General features: G+C 39.6%; 1 long non-coding RNA gene across 2 annotated transcripts; it reads left to right on the top strand.

The window, feature by feature from the left end:
- The first annotated feature begins 3510 nt into the window (after window positions 1-3510).
- On the top strand, window positions 3511-8236 carry LOC107789663 (uncharacterized). Of its 2 annotated transcripts, none has more exons than XR_001648893.2 (3): window positions 3511-3788; window positions 4598-4676; window positions 8003-8236. It is a non-coding gene; the product is annotated as an uncharacterized LOC107789663 (long non-coding RNA). The 2 variants fall into 2 exon arrangements; XR_001648892.2 differs by lacking the exon at window positions 8003-8236 and adding an exon at window positions 4813-5038.
- Window positions 8237-8779: the final 543 nt, after the last annotated feature.

Raw genomic sequence — 8779 nt, 5'->3', positions numbered from 1 at the left:
GAGCGAAGTGCAAATGCTCAAAATGACCGGTCGAGTTGTTACATTCTCCTCCACTTAAACAACGTTCATCCTCGAACTTGCCAAGAGTAGTTCCAAGGCCATCAAATCACGGTGTAACCTTACCATGCACATACCCAGGGGGATCCCACGTCACTCCGCTCCATATAAGCCTGCCAACACAACATAACTAGAGATCCTTACTTCAACCTTAGTTTGTAAACCTTAGAACCCACTTTCCAACATCCAAAATTCATTACAAGACCCAAATCTCGCATATACACACTGTATAAGTCTGAATAAGCTGTATTAAGTCATAACTATAAACCCAGTATGTAATCACATGATATGCCCCATCACTGAACAAGTTGCATTAAGTCATAAGCAAAAGCCAAGATGTGATCACATGATATGCCCCATCACTCAGATACTCACGATAGTAACTACTAAGGCCACCATAACTGCTCAAAAACAAATCCGGTACCAGTAGTAAACCTCATCAAATAAAACCTCATTCAAAACCTTCGTACACTGCCGATGATGAAGGAAACATATAGAATCGCTTAACCACCCATCTGATCAATCAGCCAAGAAGCTCACTTGTCCGATCAGGGCCATTGCCCAAATCCTTAGCGAAAATATGGTATCATTCTTCTGAACACTCCTTATCCCAATACGATAGTGCAACTATCAGGTCTAGAAACCTCGTCCCAGCTAATACAAGTATCCCAAGCGACAAGTCTCACCAAAAACCATATGGAGCCCCACACAACGCGGTCTCGTACACCAATAAGTAATAATTCAAACATGACAGATAATAGTAAGAAAGTTAAATAGGAAGGCTACTAAGCAGTTAAGCAGGAAGGGAAATTTTTAACATTTTCCTATGAACTATTTTTAACAAGGTGAAATCAAAATACACGAATAAGCATAAGGAGTTACATTTCATCACAGTACCATTGCGGCGCAACCCGATCCCATCATATCAATCCATATAAGGTACCCATCGAGCCATAATACTCGGGCTCACTGATCACATGTGCATCAACATCAAGCATGATAGAGTGCACAATATATAATTGTGGTAAAATGATTAGGCACAAATAATGCTGAGGAAGAGAAGCACAACTATGGTGCAATAAGCAAGTCAACATCACGAAGGCCATCTCGCCCATAATGCCATAAGGCCCAAATGAAATTACAATATGTGCGAAGAATCATGTAACCCTCACAACTCGTCATAGCATAAGAGAGAAACACATAACATAGACCAAGGCGCGAATAACATCTATTCCGCCCGATGATATACTAGTGGTAACAGCTGCACATGAGCAAGCAAATCTGATCTGATACAGAATACACATCCTTATTGGGCCTACCAATAGGCCCCAAATCAACTCTGGTCATCCCCGAATGGACAAATAGCCCTCCAAAAGTCCACAACGACATAACCATAACACATACTATCATCTAGCTAGCTTTGGCCACATTTTCACAGTTCACAACCTCAAAATAATCTACTTCTGAGAACTCCTAGTCTCCAAATCCATAGAACACACGAATCACCATACCTGATACCAACTCCACCGCCCGAATGTCTAACACATCTCTCATACACGATCATCCCACGAGGAATATTTCTATAATTCTTCCGTTCCATATAGCAAAATCTGAATATCAGCAATCGATCAACTAGGTGAGCACCGCAATACCAATGAAGCATCCATAAGTCAAAACACAATGCGCCTTTTGAAATGCATACCTTCTCAAGCAATACCAAGTAGTAATAGCATTCATCTAGACATCTGAAACTGTCTGTGTTGTCTAAGAATTCATGACCTTTCTTTCAAAACTGAAGCGTGACCTTCCACATGCAAATCTCAATCTTTCACAACACACTGCATCTATCATGCCATCATATGAAAAGCACAAGAATCTAATAATAAACTCTGAGTCGCCAGCATAATACATACCCGATCAGTTAGAAACCTTCCATTTGATCTCATCTGGGAGAAAATCCCAAACACAACATGTTCCTTATGCCAGTAGGAAATATCTACCTCGAACCGTGATAGAAATTATCGAGAACTCTTTGGAATCCATTTGCATATAACCAAGCTATCAGAACTGAATCCCTCTAACTCAACCAAGCCACACAGTCGCCAAAACCCAATAGCATTGCCACGAAACACCTGTGGAGACTCACCACATCATAAGTGCCTAAAGAATCGATCATACCATTACTGTGCCGATCCAACCTACTATCAAACTGCCCAATTTCATCTAAATTATCCTTAAGTTGATACCCCTCCTTGCAAGAACACTACGATCCTTACCCCAAAAGCTCGCCGTAAGAGATCCTAACATAAAAACCACACCGCCCTAAGGCCCATAAGCCGCTGTATTCCCTCTTAGCACCCCAAAGTACCACAACCGAGAAACCCACTTTGAAAAGACATTCTGTGAATCTAAAGCCATTTCCTTCACCTTCCTAATACTGAAATGTATAATCCACAATGATATAGAAATACCGCGCGTCTCAACACCATCTAATGTAAATCTCATACTCTAGTCACAACTACTATGCCATCACTTAATCTTTCTAAGTCTGAACTCATCAATAAGACATGAGAATCAAATTCGTTCCACAATTAAACAACATGAAAAACTTTCAATACACTTATAACTCGAGACTATACATCACATCAAGGCAGAAATCAAGCACCCATTTATCCTTTTTACATCTCAAGAAGACTCTTCTCGTCACATTCAAATCATCTAAACAAAGCCCGCAATCACATCTTACTCATCATTTAATCATCCAACCACTCGCCGGCCACAAATTCCACGCATAGGGATACTACAAGATGTATAAGTCCAAAAGCACATGCTCACACAACCACAATCCCCATGCTCAAGTTACAGTCAAAACCCAGACTCAAGTCCTCTAGACTGACCCATCATCAGCACACATAAATCACATCTCGCACCTTATCCATGTAAACACAAGTCATCGATGCACAACCGATACCGAGCACTCACATGCGCACATGAATGCATGAAAGGAATTCAAAGAGTTACGCTTCAAGCTGAATCAATACCGTACGATAAGGAAAGAAAGATATGAAGTTTATCCTAAATGCCCTGTAGCCTCTCGAAGATAGGTATGGACGTCATCATACTGATTCGCAAGACTCATACTAGAAAAACATCAATTTGTAACTGAAAATGAAGTAGTCGCTAATGGGACTACTTTTGCGACCGCAATAGTCGCAAAGGGATTGAATTTTTATACTTATTTTTTTTTAAAAAAATGACTATTATTCCGACCAAGGCAGTGGGAAAACAACGCACCGATTTCCCGCCTTCACTTTTGTGACCGATTCGGTCGGACATTAAAAAGTCAAATATTTCTGTTGACCCACTAAGCGACTGTATCGGTCGCAAAATTAAAATTAAAATAATAAAAGAATTTTAAGCAGGTTTGCGACTACGGTGGTTTGTAATATTAATCTAATATTCCACATCCAAACCCTATTTCCCTAATTTTCTCTCTCTCTGCTCACCAATAACCCCCCTCTCTCTGCTCGACACCGATAACCCCTCTCTCCCCAAATATATATATCCCACTATGTCTATGGGGATTTCCAGAATAGACATTGCTATATATCCTCAACTAGATCGGTTCTGCTGCTTTACCATTTTACCCTACTAATTTCCCCTTCTCTTGCTACTCATAATTCAACTTAGAACAGGGAAAGGAGCATCTGGGCTATCTTCAGTTTGGTTCGGTTAGTCCTCACTTTAATTTGATTGGATTTCATCTATTGGATTATGTGTGGCGGATTTATTAAGTTTGCAGTCAAATATTTAATTTGTTTGTCACTTAACAGCTTGAATAAAGTTGCAACTGAGCGTCATTTTAGATGTGAATTTGATGTGTATATTAACAAAACTATATATATACTGAGGGGATTTTCAAGAGTATTGAATAATTTTTTATTTCACAACGTATAATATGGAACTATGAATAGAGAGAATTAAATAATCCAGAAGGATGTTAGAGCCTTTTTTGAAGTTGGTAAATTAAATCAACCTTAGCTTTGCCTTCTATATGAAATCATGTATATCCATTTAATTTGTTTAATTCAGAAACCTGTTTCGGAACCATGAAAGCGTAAATAATAAATGAATATGAAGTAAAATTAATACATTTGATTTAAAGTATATGGACAATCTGTTGTTTGAAAGAATAGATAACGCTTATAACGATTTGGTCTGAAGTCTGATCAAGACTTTTACATCTTTTATTTATGTTCCTCTTTCTTTCTCTTTTTTTTTAAAAAAAAAAATCATATTCTTGTAAAGCTCATTTGCTGTTGTTATTGGTCATTAGTAGTCACTGAAATTTTATGTAATTTATGGTTGATTAAATAACATGTTAATGATTTTTTCTAATTTTTCTTTTGCTTTCCGGCTCTTTCTGTTGGAATCTTGTTACTAATCACTCAGCTCTCTCTCTTTCTTCTCATACTGTAAGTTTTTTTCCCTTTTTCTGTTTAATTTGTTCATCTGAACGCTCAAATCGAATTTTTTCCAGTTCGCTCAAACCGTTGCCCTCTTCCGTCAATCCCAGCACCGTCTACTTCGATCCAGTTCTATAGTGAGATAGTTGACACGTGAGTTTTCTCATTTTTCCTATACTTTTTACCCTATGAAATTGGATCAATTATCTCTTGGTACTTACTAATTATAGCATTTTGATAGAACTTTGAAAGGCTGATTTTGAATTTCAATTTTTTCTTTTTGATGTAGCTCTATCTACGTCGTGACATAAATGTCACAATTTCAACTCTGCAAGTGTAGTATCTTGGCATAAAGTATTACTGTATTTGATGCATAAGTTGTACTCATCAATTGTTAGTTTAGGATAAATGTAAGATCTGTTTCTTTATTCCATGATTTATTATATCTGTTGTTGCAGAAGAGCCATATAATAAGACAAGTAAATAAGCAACAGTCTCTGTTTCTTCCGTTTTAATCTTTTGTTGTTGACTTTCATTATGTGTATGCATTATGACTCAAATACCATATCCTATTCAAATTAGACTTATAATTTTCTTGTTAGTTCCCTTTCCAAACTAGTTGGTGGATGCATGATATAGTAGTTTGGTTAGTTCTAAACTTCAGGAACCAATTATGACTACTGTCTACTTTTGTCATTGTTGAATGGGTTGTCTAAGCAAACTTCCTGTTTGTTTCATTTAGTTGAGTTGAAAAGGCATCTGTATCTTGCAAGTAGATGGATCATATCATTTTAAAGCAAACTTGTATTTCATTGAAACTAATTTAGAAAATGAAAAAGGATTATTTCACAATTGAGCACATGCCACACGATATCACAAATTATTTTATCTAGAAATCATATGATACAGGCTAATCTGTGTGTAACGACCCGATCGGTTGTTTCATGAGTTACCGCTCTGTTTCACCCATTTCTATTTCTTATTGTCTTGTCCAGACGCATTATGCGTTATCGGATTGGTTGGTGTGGCTTCGGAGAGGTTCTGGTAAGGTTTGAGACACCTAGTCTCTTTTGAGTAAGCTTAAGTTGGAAAAGTTAACCGGATGTTGACTTATATGAAAAAGGGATCGGATGTAAATTCTGATGGTTCAGATAGTTTCGGGAGGTGATTTGGGACTTAGGAGCGTGATCAGAATGTGTTTTGGAGGTCCAGAGTAGATTTAGGCTTGAATTGGCGAAATTGAAATTTTGGCGTTTCTCGGTTGATAGGTGAGATTTTGATATAGGGGTTGGAATGGAATTACGGAAGTTGAAGTAGGTCCGTTGTGTCATTTGTGATGTGTGTGCAAAATTTCAGGTCATTCGGACGAGGTTTGATAGACTTTTTGATCGAAAGCGAAATTTGGATGCTTTTGGAATTCTTAGTCTTGAATTCGATGTAAATTTGGTGTTTTGATGATTTTTTGAGTGTTCCGAAGGTTGGAACAAGTTTGAATGAGGTTATTGGATATGTTGGCATGTTTGGTTGAGGTCTCGAGGGCCTCGGGAGAGTTTCGGGTGGTTGAATGGATCATATCATGTTGGAAAAAGTTGTAGAAAACTGCTATTAGTGTTGCAGATAGTTGTGCTTCGCGTTCGCGAGTGGACCCTCACGTTTGCAAAGGGTTAGGATGTGAGGTAGGAGTGTTGGCCTTCGCATTCACGATGAGGGTCCTACGTTTGCAAAGGGCTGGGTCTGTGTTCAATGCATTCGCGATGGTGATGTTGCGTTCGCGAAGGTTTGATTTGCTGAGGCATCGCGTTCGCGAGGAGTCATCGTGTTCGCGTAAGAGGATTTTTGGTCAACGGTATTCTTGTGCTTCGCGAACGTGAGGCTTTGACCGCGTTTGCGGAGAAGGATTTAAAATCACTAGGTAGAATGTTTAAAAGGTCATTTTCGCGATATTTGGCCTAAGTTCACCATTTTTGACTCGGTTTTGGAGCTTCTTGAGGGAGATTGAAGAGGGAATCAAAGAGAACTTCTTGGAGGTAAGAATTATGGACTTAATACTCGTTCCTAATGTGATTTATACCTAATTAAAAATGAAATTTGGGGGATTTGAAGCCTAAAATTGGGGAGTTAAGGCTTGAAAATTGGAGACCTAAATCTAGGGATTTGAGGGGTCATTTGTGGTCGGATTTTGGTATTCTTGATATGTATGAACTCGTGAGAGTGTAAGGATTCTAGTTTTGTGATTTTTATCAAAATCCGAGACGTGGTCCCGGGGGTCGGGTTTTGACCAATTTCGGGATTTTGATGTAATTTGATTATTTTCGAGTGGGCTTTGTCCCCTTAGCATATTTTGATGGTTATGTACTGATTTTGGTTAGATTCGGGGCATTTGGAGGCCGAATCGAGAGGAAAAGGCGTCGCGGACTAGAGTTTGACTTGACTTGAGGTAAGTAACGCTTCCAACCTTAGTTTTGCGGGTTCAAAACGCCGAAGTATGTGTTCTATGATTGTTATAAAGGTGACACTATGCCAAATGATGGGCGTATGGGAGTGCACCATAAGAAACGCGACCTGGATAATTCCAGAACACTGCTTAGTGATTCTTTTTTACCGATATCTATGTTGTAATTGTGTGATTTAGTTGTTGAGCTGTAAATCATGCTGATTATCATGTTAAGGCTTCACGCCGATATCATTTAGACCCTAGAGGTCGTTTCTTGCTGTTATATCATTTATTTTACTGATATTTCGTACTCAGTCCCTTCTATGCATATTATATCATGTCTCAGTCTCGATTATTACTATTTGCCACATTTTATTGTTGATCCGGCTAGTATCATGACATTGGAGCCCGTGTGTGAGACTGGTGAGTTATGATTGAGTGAGGCCGAGAGCCTGATATTGACTGACAGTATGAGATTGGGATGCACACCACAACGAGATATTGAACAAGCCTTCGTTGGCTTTGTTATAGCGCTTGGGCTAATGAGAGAAGCCCCTCCGGAGTCTTTACACCCCAGTGAGCGCAGTAGATGATGATATTTAGGGATGGATCTTCCCTGGACATGGATCTTGTCCAAAGTATTATACCGGGAGATGGATCTTCTCCGTGAGGCTGGACTGGCGTGTGTCCTCGGTATTGGATGACTGCAGTCAGTGATGTATATTCCGGAATGGATCTTCCCTGGGCCGGATGACCATATACATTACTGAGGGGTTGAATACTTGTAAGTGGAGGTTCATGGGTCATTGATCATGCTAGTTGTGCATTTGTATATGTAAAATCTCTGAGCTTTGAACTTCGTACTGTCAGTTGCATTTAAATACTGTTGAACTTTACTTAAACTGTAAGCATGCCTACTTTTCCTGTTCAGATATATGTTATTACCTGTTGAGGTTTGGTCCTTCACTACTTGTTAGTCCATAGGTTGGACTTGTTACTTACTGAGTTGGTGTACTCACATTACCCCCTGCACCCCTGTGTGCAGATCCAGGTAACTCGGGGCACGGTAGCGCCTACTGATCTTATTGTGCGGACTTTCACTTGGGGATTGCGAGTTAGCTGCTTGGCGACTGCAGTTCCGCCTTCTCTTTTTCTTATCTTCCTTTAGTTTATATGTTTTGGATATTCTCAGACTGTGTTGGTCATGTTATTTCGAACAGTTGTATTAGTGTTTGGCTTATGATCTAGTGACACCCGAGGTCGGGACTGTGTTTCTTTTCGTTGGATTTGATTTAAACTTTTATCTCATTGAATTTCTGTTAAAATTGTGATTTACCTTAAGTTTTTATTCGAAAAATGAAGTATTTGGAAATAAGTGGTTGGCCTAGTATCACGATAGGCGCCACCGGAGGGACCACCAGCCCAGCCGGTTGCACCTGCTCAGGATTTTGTGGTTCTAGTTATGCCTGATGACGAGCAGCGTCGATTGGAGAGGTTTGGTAGACTTCAACATCCGACTTTTAGTGGTGTAGAGGCGAGGATGCTAGGGTTTCTTGGATAAGTGTTAGAGGATGTTGCATACAACAGGTATTCTTGAGACTAGTGGGGTTTCATTTACTACTTTTCAGTTTTCCGGGGCTGCCTTCACTTGGTGGGAGGCTTATGAGAGGCGTAGGTCTGTTGGTGCACCACTTAACTGGCATCAGTTCTCCATTCTCTTTCTAGAGAAGTATGTACCGCATTCCTGCAGGGAGGAGCTGCGTAGGGAGTTCGAGCAACTGCGTTAAGAGGGCCTGTCCGTGACGCAGTATGAGATGAGGTT

This window comes from Nicotiana tabacum, chromosome 8 (genome assembly GCF_000715075.1).
Source record: "Nicotiana tabacum cultivar K326 chromosome 8, ASM71507v2, whole genome shotgun sequence".
NCBI classification, from domain to species: domain Eukaryota; kingdom Viridiplantae; phylum Streptophyta; class Magnoliopsida; order Solanales; family Solanaceae; genus Nicotiana; species Nicotiana tabacum.
The sequence above is the reverse complement of the archived record's forward strand: the minus strand, read 5'-3'. Positions and strand labels throughout refer to the sequence as shown.